This window comes from Notechis scutatus, chromosome Z (genome assembly GCF_049901735.1).
Source record: "Notechis scutatus isolate UNSWTSFEM ecotype Mainland chromosome Z, rNotScu1.2, whole genome shotgun sequence".
NCBI lineage: Eukaryota > Metazoa > Chordata > Lepidosauria > Squamata > Elapidae > Notechis > Notechis scutatus.
Genome location: NC_142025.1, coordinates 82,928,597 through 82,941,207, shown reverse-complemented (window position 1 = coordinate 82,941,207; position 12,611 = coordinate 82,928,597). Strand labels below are relative to the sequence as shown.

At 39.6% G+C, this 12,611-nt stretch overlaps 1 protein-coding gene across 1 annotated transcript in view; it reads right to left on the bottom strand.

Moving 5' to 3' along the window:
• G3BP2 (G3BP stress granule assembly factor 2) overlaps nucleotides 1-12,611 on the bottom strand; it is a 61,839-nt gene that overhangs the window by 3,461 nt on the left and 45,767 nt on the right. The window lies entirely within an intron of this gene.

The window sequence follows — 12,611 nt, the reverse complement described above, 5'->3', positions numbered from 1 at the left end:
TCAGCTGACTTTTATCTTCTCAGGGAGGGGCCATTACCTTGCAGCCTTACTCTCGAGTCGCCCATGCTGCTGCAGCTGCTCTTTCCTTTGAATAGCTCTGCGCGCATGCGCGCTGGGCACAGGCTCCTCTTCATCACTGCTGCCAGCCTCTACAATCTCCAAAGTCAGCATTCCACTCCCTGATGATCCTGGCCCATCCCTGCATCATACGCAGGCCCCTCATCTAAGTCCTCACTCTCCAAGACCTCAGCCATCTGCACCTGCAGCTGGAGAACCACAACAGCAGCAGACTTCCCAACAGATTCCCCAGGAGACGATCAGAGTAACAGCAGTCATGGAGGATATTGCGCACCAGCTAGGGGCCCACCCAAAATCCCCAGTTGAATGGTCTGGAAGCGCAGGTATGCAATGGATGGAAAGAGACTTGCTTGGCCAGGCAACTCTTCCTGACCCGCTCATCGATCAGCCATTAACTGCAGCCGGGGAGTCTCGAGCCATGATCTTAGAGTGGAGAGCAGCAACTGAACCCATAGGACATATGGGAGACCACAATGAGCTGGCTGAATGGCAGTACCAAACGGCGATTTGCAGCCAAACCTTCAAGGATCTACCTGACCAGCTGGAGCAGCTCATCATCGGACATGAAGGCAGAAGTCAGCAAAGGAAGCAAATGCCCACCTGGAGAGATCGTGAAACACGACTTCCAGCCCGTTCACTTTCAGTTTAACCCAGCTGTTGGGAGAAGTATCTCCTCCCAGAAGAGGGTGATCTACCACTGCAGGAGATCTACCACCATTATACCATTCGCCCCCGAGAGTGGAACGGAGAGGGGTAGGTAGAAGGGGAATCCGTAAAGAATCCATCAAGGAATGAGCCTCCCCAAACTCGTCTATCTTCAGCTGACCAAATCCCTCTGGGATGGGCATTTTATCCAGGCAGAGGATGGGTTTGAGAACAAGCTCAAATGAGGCCAGCCAAACTGCAGCCCCACCTCCCTCACCACAACCAGCTCCGTGTGCGAATGCCCCAACAGCTTTTAAAACCATGTTTGATGGGACAGCAAGTAAACTTGCACTTTTCCTAACAGAGCATGGTTTTACATCGACAGGTGTGGAGATGAATTCCATGATGATGCACAACTAGACCAATTCCTTGAAGACAATTTGGAGGAGGAAGCATCTGAATGGTTCACCCAGCTCAATGATGAAAGCGCTCCTGAATTAAACAACATGGATGACTTCCTAAGACAGCTCCAGTCACATTTTGAGGCAGAAGCAGAAATAAAAAGTATCAGGCAGAAGGGTAGACCCAGCAAGGAACTAGTGCTTGAGTTCAGACGCCTGGCCAGTAATCTCAGGCATTGGTCTCAAAGGATACGTGCACTATTTCCAAAAAAGCCTGGATGAGGAGTTGTTAAAAATCTGCCTTTGCCTTGGGCTGCCTGAGAATAGAATCTATGAGTGGTACCAAATGGCCATAACAATGGACAATGCACTCAGACAGCAAGACAAATGACATGACACTCAGCCTCACCTAAGGCAAAGGACATCAAAAAGCAGCCCCCCGCAACTTTCATGAGGTGTTTCTGTTGTGGGCAACAAGGGCATTGCGCATCGGTGTGCTTAGCACCATCCCAGTACCTCAAGTGAGAGCACTCACTCCCCCTAAAGGGAAAAAGGCACTAAGAAAACCTCCTGAGAAAAACAAATTTGTGTGCCAAGCCATCGAGGTCCCTATCCCTCAACAACCAACAGGGGAGGGAATTCTGGCAACAGGATTGCCCATCATTCAAGATGCAGACAGCAAAGGAGATGACCCAATAGTAAGTGGAGCCATTCAACTTTATAAAATTGAAGGGACATTGACTGTTACTCGCACAGGCGTAGAAGGGCCCATAGATATTATTATTGACACTGGCAGTTCACGGTGCCTTATCAGTCCCAAGACTGTGCATAGTTTAGGCATAGAAACTAAACCATTAACTACCTCCATTTGATTCCAACAAGTGGATGGATCCATGATAGCAGGAAATCCAGCTACACAAGTCACAGAAAAAGTAAAACTAACTGGGAAAGAATCCAGTTCATAGTAGTCCCAAAGATGACCCAATCAGTAATCCTGGATCTCGCCTGGTTAGACAAATGGTGCCCAAATATAAGCTGGGAGGGTGGCTATAGGGGGATTAAATTAGCACTAGGTACTAAGCCACCTCCTGAACAAGGTAACATCCAAATTGAGAGCCCAGAATTACAGGGGAGCCAGGAGGACCAAACAGTAGCATTAGCTGATCAACCCCCAGGGATTCCTGAAATCCCAATCCAGTACAGCGATCTGGCTCAAGTCTTCAGTGAGGAGGAATGCAATGTGCTACACATTGCAACACTGACTGTGCAATAGAGTTTATAGAGGTGGCGAAATTACCAAAACCAAAATGTACTCCATGATAACTAAGGAAATGAAAAAGCTATGAGACAATATAGACACAAATCTATCCAGAGGTTTCATCCAACCTGCAAAGTCCAGAGTGGCTGCCCCCATGCTATTTTAAAAAAAAAGATTGGGGGTGTATTTCTGTGTTGATTTTAAGGCAATTAACAGGGTGAATATTCACAACACTACCCCTTACCGCTCATGAAAGATATGTTAGGACATATCCTTAGCAAAAACGAAAGTATTTACCAAATTAGATCTCCGAGAAGCGTATTACAGAATCCGCATCAGAGAAGGAAATGATTGCCCTTTAAGCAGTTTTCAGTTCAGGGTAATGCCATTTGGATTACAAGAAGCCCAGAGGTCTTCATGCAGCTGATAAACAAAGTCTTACATCAATATTTGTAAAGGGGTCCTGGTTTATTTGGGTGACATTCTTATTTACAACGAAACTTTAGAAGAATACATCAAGTTCATGAGAAAAGTATTAAAAAGACTGTTAGATGCAAAGCTGTATGTGAAACTATCCAAATGCGAATTCCATAAAGAGTCATTAGATTATCTTGGCTACCGCATTTCAAATCGGGATAGAAATGGATCCAGCAAAAGTGAAAGCAGCCTTGGATTGGCAACCCCCAAAGAATCGCAAACAGCAGCAAAGTTTCCTGGGATTTGTGAACTTCTACTGGCAATTTATCCCCTCATTTGCGAAGATTGCATTACCGGTAAGAAAACTATTAAAAATAAGGGGGGGGGAAGGGAAGCAACCTAGCCAAAACCTGGACAACCCCTTAAATGAACTCTAGAATGCCAAAACACTTTTGAATGGTTAAAAAGGCATTTCGCACAGGAACCCATTCTAAAGCATCCTGACCCAGCATTGCCTTTTATAGTGAAAGCCGACGCTAGCAGCATAGCAGTGGCAGTTGTTCTATTCCAGAAAAATGAAAAAGGAGATCTGCAACCTTGCGCATATACCTCCAAAAAACTCACAGACATCTGAAAGAAGATGGGCTGTATGGGAGAAGGAAGCTTATGCAGTTCGTTGGGCTTTGCTAACTTGGAGACAGTTTTTAGACAGCAGCAACATTCCATTCAAAGTGTGTGCAGACCACAAAAACTTAGAAGCTCTAAAAACACCCAGGAAACTCTCCTAAACAAGTTAGATGGGCTCAATACTTCAAAAAATTCAATTTCCAATTGAAGTACCTCCCAGGATGGGGGGGGGGGGAATCTACTAGCAGACATGCTGTCTAGGAAACCCCAATTTGACAGTAAGCGAGAAGTATTTCACCCAATTTTTCCACCGTCCCCACAAGAGACAGTTCAAGTAATCACGCGAGCACAAGCTCAAACCTAAAAATTCAAAGACAAATCAGAAATGACCAAGAGGTTGCAAAATGAATTAACAGTAGATATTTGAAAACTAGCCCTGCACAAAGGATATTGTAATAATTTATAGTTTATTAATAGATTATTTTGTCAAGCTATTCCTATCTAGAAATAGCTGGTATTATATATTTCCACTGACAGTGATGGATTTAGGAGCTTGTCTAACTTCACCAGTTCCCTGTGTTCATCGTGTTCCCTTCCTTTCCATCTTCTTAATTTAAATTAATGTATGTTAATTTCAGAGTTAATATTTATTGTTTTAATGTTTTACATGTTGTTTTCATAAATATAAGTAGCCTATAGACCTCACTAGGCAAGAGGGGTGGCATAAAATTTAATAAAAAATAAATAAATCTGCATACTCAGGCTGTGAAACTTTCTCATCATTGTCAAATCATAGAAAAACATGACAATTTTTCTTGAAACATCTCATATTTACATATTGGTCTTAAGGGCTTTCGCATAAATTAAAAAAGGGAGTTGCATGAAAAAATATCAGAAATGATACATTTGTAAAGGATTACTTTCCATGTGTTGTGTAACATTTGGATTTTATATTTCTAGAAGTGGACCAATAATTCTTCCTTTTCCCCTGAAAATTTTGCAAGAGCAATTAATACAATTTGACAATATTTCAGAATTTATAGATGCCAATGTGCATGTTTGCAGATTAGTCTATTGAAATTGTAACAGGTTGCTGATATGATTTAAATACCAACTATATTTTCCTCCTTATTTCTCGGGTTAGCCACTTTGCCTGATGAAAAAATTCCAGAAACTTTTTGTATACGCGATATACAGAGGTGGGATTCAATTTTTTTAACAACTGGTTCTGTAGGTGTGGCTTAGTTGGTGGGCATGGCTTGGTAGTCATGTGACTGGCTGGGTGTGGCCAACTCAACATCACTCACATTGAGGCACACATCTCCTCGCCTGGTCTCTTATGACTGTGGGGATGCTGCAACAGTTGTAAGTGTGAAAAATGGTCATAAGTCACTTTTTTCAGTGCCATTGTAACTCTGAATGGTCACTCTACACAAGCAAAGTACCAGCAAAGGAGGGGGAAAAAACTCCAGAGAAGTTCCTGAGACAGGAAGTTTAGTCCTGCCAAGAATGTAATAAGGGTTAACGGAGAGGCAGTTTCTGTAAGCAACACCAGAATGTTTCCTTCCTGCCTTCCTTACAGGATTAGGCCAGAAATGTCTTCTAACAACCGGTTCTCTGAACTGCTTAGGATGTTAACAACCGGTTCTAGCGAATAGGTGCGAACTGGTAGAATCCCACCCCTGGATATATATGTCATATTTGTAATATGTAATATGCTATATTTGATTTTTTGATTCAGAATTCCAATTTTACTGACTGGTATAATTGTTTAATATTTGAATATGAATTGAGAGTAATTTTGATGAAGATATTGCTGAGTCTTTTGTGATTTGCATAAATGCAATATGTAAATAGATAAAATATGAAGTAGTACAAGAATGTAAGTTTATACATAATGAATTATATTCCAGTGTTGGAACAATGGGACATTCCCACTTTCATTTCTTCTAGCAAAATAAAATTTTGCAGAAATAATATACCAGATAATACTATATTGTACTTTTAACTAGCTATTAAAATATGTATAATAGCTATTAACCAAATTATGATCAATTGTGCTCATCTAGAGTCTTGTCAAGATCTGATTAGTTTAAATATCAAGGTCATTATTTTTAAAGATGTGTTTATAAGATTCTTTTCCCAGAAGGCAAAAGTTTTCTTGACTGTTTCATTCTAATTTTAGAACAATTTTAGAAATCAGACTGGAAGGCAGCAGAAAATTTGCAAAAAAAAACCTTGGGATTCAATATTTTGTGTGTTTTTAATAACTGAGCCCACTTTTTCTGTTATTGTGAGTTTCCAGAACTGAATGAGCAGTTGAGTATCATACTATTTTGAAAAAAATACTCACATTGCATTTCATCCTAAAAGGAAAGGGAACTGAAAGTTGGTGTTTTTATAAAGGCTTCGCAATATGCAGTAATCATATTAACTCATTCTGTACAAGCTTGTTTCCAAATATACATTACCTTGACAAAAAGACTTGTAGGGACCCTAATGCAATCTAAGTAGATGATTGACTGGGGGAGAAAGTATACAGGTGAAACTCGAAAAATTAGAATATCGTGCAAAAGTTCTTTTATTTCAGTAATGCAACTTAAAAGGTGAACCTCATATATGAGATAGACTCATTATATGAGATAGACATATATAACCTCATATATGAGATAGACTCATTAGACTCATGACAAATCACGGCTTGAACTAGTTCAAGCCGTGATTTGTCATAATTGAGATGTTATGGCTTACAGCTTATGAAAACCCCAAATCCACAATCTCAGAAAATTAGAATATTGTGAAAAGGTTCAATATTCTAGGCTCAAAATGTCCCACTCTAATCAGCTAATTAAGCCATAACACCTGCAAAGGGTTTCTGAGCCTTTATGGGAAATGAAGATCATGGGAAAGACTGTTGACCTGACAGTTGTGTAGAAAACCATCATTGACACCCTCCGTAAGGAGGGAAAGCCTCAAAAGGTAATTGCAAACAAAGTTGGATGTTCCCAAAGTGCTGTATCAAAGCACATTAATAGAAAGTTATGTGGAAGGGAAAAGTGTGGAAGAAAAAGGTGCACAAGCAGCAGGGATGACTGCAGCCTGGAGAGGAATGTCAGGAAAAGGCCATTCAAGTGTTGGGGACTTTCATAAGGAGTGGACTGAGGCTGGAGTCAGTGCATCAAGAGCCACCACACACAGACGGATCCTGGACATGGGCTTCAAATGTCGTATTCCTCGTCAAGCCGCTCCTGAACAACAAACATCAGAAGCATCTGACCTGGGCTAAAGAAAAACAGAACTGGTCTATTGCTCAGTGGTCCAAAGTCCTTTTTTCTGATGAGAGCAACTTTTGCATCTCATTTGGAAACCAAGGACCCAGAGTCTGGAGGAAGAATGGAGAGGCACACACTGCAAGATGCTTGAAGTCTAGTGTGAAGTTTCCACAGTCTGTGTTGATTTGGGGAACCATGTCATCTGCTGGTGTTGGTCCACTGTGCTTCATTAAGTCCAGGGTCAATGCAGCCGTCTACCAGGAGATTTTGGAGCACTTCCTGCTTTCTTCCACAGACGAGCTTTATGGGGATGCTGACTTCATTTTCCAGCAGGACTTGGCACCTGCCCACACTGCCAAAACACCAAAACCTGGTTCAATGACCGTGGGATTACTGTGCTCGATTGGCCAGCAAACTCACCTGACCTGAACCCCATAGAGAATCTATGGGGCATTGCCAAGAGAAAGATGAGAGACATGAGACCGAACAATGCAGAAGAGTTGAAGGCCGCTATTGAAGCATCCTGGTCTTCCATAACACCTCAGCAGTGCCACAGGCTGATAGCTTCCATGCCTGGCCGCATTGAGGCAGTAATTGCTGCAGAAGGGGCCCAAACCAAGTACTGAATACATATGCATGCTTATACTTTTCAGTCTATGTACAATCCTTGTTTTATTGACTGCATGTAATATTCTAATTTTCTGAGACTGTGGATTTGGGGTTTTGATGAGCTATAAGCCATAATCATCTCAATTATGACAAATCATGGTTTGAACTATCTTGCTTTGCATATAATGAGTCTATCTCATATATTAGTTTCACCTTTTAAGTTGCATTATTGAAATAAATAAACTTTTGCACGATATTCTAATTTTTCGAGTTTCACCTGTATATAGAAATAACGTATCACCTTATTACACATGAGTATTTCAGGCCTGATGTTAAATTACTCATACATCTTGTCTGATTTCAGAGCATTTATATTGCCTTGAAAAAACTGCTAATCATCTGGTGAGCTAATCTAGTTTCCACTCAAATATTGTTGCTGCTGTGTTATTTTAAATAAGCCTGAATATAGCTTCCTGGAAAAACTACATTTTTAATCAGAAGTTCTTCTACTCAAAAGACCAGAAATTTAATTTCATAGAAGACAATGATATATATTTATTGTTTCAGAGTTTAACATCAGTACTCTACATATTGAAAAAGAGGAATATGTATTGTAGTTCGATTTACATCTCCTGATGAGATGCAAAGAACATATTGGTGGAAGATGTACAAGCTTGTTTGCCTAAATTCCTATTCAAACCCCGAAAATGACATATACATGGATTTATCATGTCAAAGACTAAGTGCTATGTTGGATGTAGCTTTTTATGACTGCTTTGAATATTTGTTCAGTGTGTGCAATTTGTGGTGCTATGTTCATTACATATAGATTTTGAATGATGCTCCAGCTGCCAAATTTGTGCATTATCTTTGGGCATCATGACTTACAATGATAGAAATAACAATCAACAGAAGAACACAAATTCCCTCTGCAATGTTTTTCAAAACATTTAATAGTTTTGTATATTTGTCACTGGATACGAGTTTTACATTCTTTCCATTTAATTCTGCTTCTTTTCTTACTCCATGTTCTGACTGGCAAAATACCTACTTCCTTTCCAAGTATAAAAGATTTGAATGTTCTTAAGGTATGCAGTTAAATCTAGGCAAAACCATCCATACTGTCTATTATTTAGCTTCAGGATATGGCCCATTTTCCATTTTTTATATTGTTTTTGGCTGCCCTTGAGAGTTAAGGATGGGCAGGCCAGATTAATACTGAAATGACATCACCATGAAGTCCCACCTGCCTTGTGCAAAAGTCCCTTCAAACCCTATGATTCTATGTCTATCTGCAGACTAGACTAGGAGATTAAGAGCAGACCATATTTATATAATTGCCAGAAAACTAAGCTCAGTGCAAAAAACATACAAGATAAATCAGTGAAGCAAAACAAAACTCAACTACAGTGAATATATGAAGCAAATCTTATGCAATAAAAATAATAAATGTAACTCAGAGTTAAATTGTGGAGTTCTTGCTACTGAGCTTGGTTTGTTTGCAGACATTTCATTACCACATTAGCTAACATCTTCAGTGTTAGTGAATGTGGAGTTTTCTCTTTGTTTGTATATAATAGTTTTCCTTACTAGTTTGGGGGGTTTCTCCTTGGTTGTACCTTTATTAGGCTATTGTTGACACCCAGAAAAGACCAGACAAAAAAAATCAAACAGAAAACGAAGCAGGGAGTAATATCAGACAAACAAGCAGAAAACAATACCTTAATCAAGGAACTACCAATATGAAAACCACATGGTCACTAACCTGGCAGGGCAAGCTATTGTATGTAAACAAGGAGCAAATCATACACTACTACTGATATTACCTAGCTGGGTAATGAAATGTCTGTAAGAAAATATCCAAGCTCAGATAACATCAAACATTCCATATGCAGCTATAAAGCATAAGATATACAAATAGTCCTTAACATATAACTGTAATGAAGCCTGCCCATTAAGGACACGTGTCATAATAGCCATTAAGTGAGACAGGTTTGCTTAATGACCCGTATCCTCAGCTTTCCCTCCCTCCCTGATGAAGCTGTTAAATGAACATGTGGGTCATTGAGTGGAACATGGGTGAGGCCCCCTAAGGCCTAGTGCAGCCCACTTCCCTGGGTCCCCCCTAAGGCCTCCCCCACCCCCAAGACACCCTGTGCTGCTTCCCCAACCCTTGGGACACAGCAGGCCTTCCCCCCCCCCAGTGAACTGTCCTAGAGCTCTTCCAAAGATGAGTGTTTGGGGCTTGGGAGGTGGGAATCATATTAAGGCTGGAGAGATCTGGTGCGGGGGAAAAGGCCTGCAGGGATCTGGTGGAGAAGGAAAATTTTGCTAGGACCTAATGGGGGAACGAAAGGCCAGCTGGAACCCAGTGTTAGGAAAAAGACCTGTGAGTACTGTGGGGAGGCAACTAAGCAAGAAAGGAGGCACTTGGCCATAAGGGCAAATGACTGTGGGAGGGCTGCAGCAGCCATAATGTTAGGACTGAGTTATAAGTAGCGCTGGAGAGTCCATTGTAACTTTGAATACCTGTTAAGCACCAGTCATAAATTGAGGACTATTTGTAATTAATTTCATGGACATTGGGAAATATAATCATTTGAATGCTCATTGGACAGATTTTTAGTTTTCCTTGGCAAAGATGTAACTACTGAAATGATTATCTGTTATCTCAAGAAACAATTTTGCATGTACATAATCAGTCAAAGGTTTCATCAGGCCTCAAACATATATTGAAATACCACAAGAATCAAAGAACTGCTTTATCTACTCTTCTTCTGAGTAGAAAAATGTCATTTACCAGCCAATGAAAACTCAAAAGAACTTCAAGGCCCAAATGACCAAGATCAAATTATCATCTTTTCAACACATTATGAGAAGATCTAGCTCTCTTGATAATTTTACAATGTTGGCAAAGACATGATGATGATCAATTCAAGATGGATGGATTCAATTACAGCAGCAAATGCACCTTTAGAAGACCTAAAGAACCAGGCTGGAAATAGATTAGCTTGGGAAAAATCCATGTATGTGATCACTAAGTATTGACACAAACTAGATGGCACATAATCAAAAGCACATACAAACTAATCATATGAAGTAACCATAGCAATACAGAAATGAGAGCTCACTAGCACAAGTGATATACACCGTAGAATCATTAAGTGACCACTTTGTATATGCTTTGTGTTTTAAATCAAGGTTCGGCTATTAAATTGTAAGCAACAATGAGTTATTAAAATAAAATAGAAATATTTTAACATTTTCATTGAATATAGACATTTCTGCAATCAACAGGAATTTAGAGATTGTTCTTGTTGACAACCAGTTGAATGAGATGTCCATGTGAAGGGGTCTCATGGTTATTGTCTTAGTGTCCTTGTGATTACAAGATCACAATCTGAGCATTTGACAACTGGCTTGGATTTATGATGGTTGCAGATCCCACATTCATGCAATCGCCATTTATGGTCTTCACTGCCAGTTTCTGACACAATTAATGGAGAAGTCAGAGGAGATTGCACATAGAGATTCTGGGATGTTACAACTGCTGTAGCCATTAAGATTTATCTAACAACCATAGCTTAGACTGCTGCAACTGCCACTATAAGTAAGGCACAGTCATATGATGTCATATTTTAAGACTGTTGCTTAGCAATAGAGTGCCCAGTCCCAATTACCATTGCTAAGCTAAGACTACTTGTATCACAGTTCAGTATGAAATGATGAGGAGGCAGTTTTGTACATCATTATCAAAGCAGAATTACCGGTCAGAAAGTTGCCAAACTAAAATACTAAATCACATTGAGAGAGAATTCTGGACCATTTGTAAACGCTGCAGACATCAGTAGTTTATTAGTATGTTTAGTCAAAACACATTCAAAAATGGAAACTTAAAAGGTAAATATTTTCTACCTGCAACAATTAAACTAGGTTCTACTAGCATATAATGCTCAACACATTACAGCAATAAAGATGGTAGTCCATTGTTTGCATACTTATTAAAGCCAAAAGATGATTAAAGTACATTTGTTGACATAGGACTGTAACAATAGCAATATTACCTATATCAACAAATCAGCAATAAAATAGATCAAAGAGATCTGTTCGTTTCTTCTAGAGGTACATTTATTGAAAACAGGAACAAGAACACTATGTTTCCATTATAAAGTAGGTGAACAATCACCATGTAAACGTCTGTGTATGCTTCCAATATTATTAGTTCATGGCATTTAAAAAAGCGAACTTGAAAGCTCAATGGCTCGGTAGTTCCTCTAATTGTAATTACATTTTTTTTTTTTTATTATTCCATTAGTGCTGTTTGCCTCAACAGTTTTACAGAAGGTGGTAGGACAATATTATAGCACTAAAAAGCCAAATATAAATACTGAAACACTGGTACGCAACTGCTTCTTGAGAAAAGCAGTTTAAAAAATGGTTTCCAATTCAATATGATTCATGGAGAAGCATTCAAGTACTACATATCCAGGTATCATCTGAAAATGAAACAATTCAACACAACCCCCTCCCCCCACATAAACATGGCAATAGAGAAATGTACCCCAGAAAGTGTATGAAAATAGTGCAAGACTTACCATCAAACATGGAAAATCTCAATTTGGGGAATAAAAAACAATAAACTTACTCCACACCTCAACGTACAGGCAAAATTTTCCATATTTTTGGGAAACAACAAATGGTTAGTTTCACCAAATACTTCTTGAGTTACATGCTTTTGTTACGTCATAGCATGAGGTCTTCCATGTTTAGGGCAGTTCTGAACAGTCACAAGCTTTTGTCTCCCCTCTTCAAGAGTAAGCCTGAATGAGGGTTTGTGGAAACGGTCTAGCTTGAAGCTGGGGAGTACTGTTCGCTACATCTGCAGTTTTATGGAATGTACTATCTATGCAAACAGGAACTGGAAACAGCAAACTTCTCACCCAAACACAAGATGCTCCACCAAGTCCAAATACATAAAAAGAGATCTTCCCTCTATGTACAAATCTGAGCCTTGTAGGCAAAGTCACTTCAAAGTTTGTGCAAAATGGGTGATAGTTCCCTGTTCTATGAAAATTGCAGTATCCTTGAGTGTAACAAGTTGTATGTTAAATATCTTATCTGGAGTACACTTAAAACAACCCCCCCACTTGATTAACTTTGGACTTATCTATGCAAAAGGAATACTCAATTCCATAACCAACTTTCCATTTTTAAAAAGCATCTACCACTTAATACCTCCTTTGTTCAAAGGCTTCAAAAACTTAACTACAGAGCTAGGCAAGTAATATTCCAGTAGCCTTTACT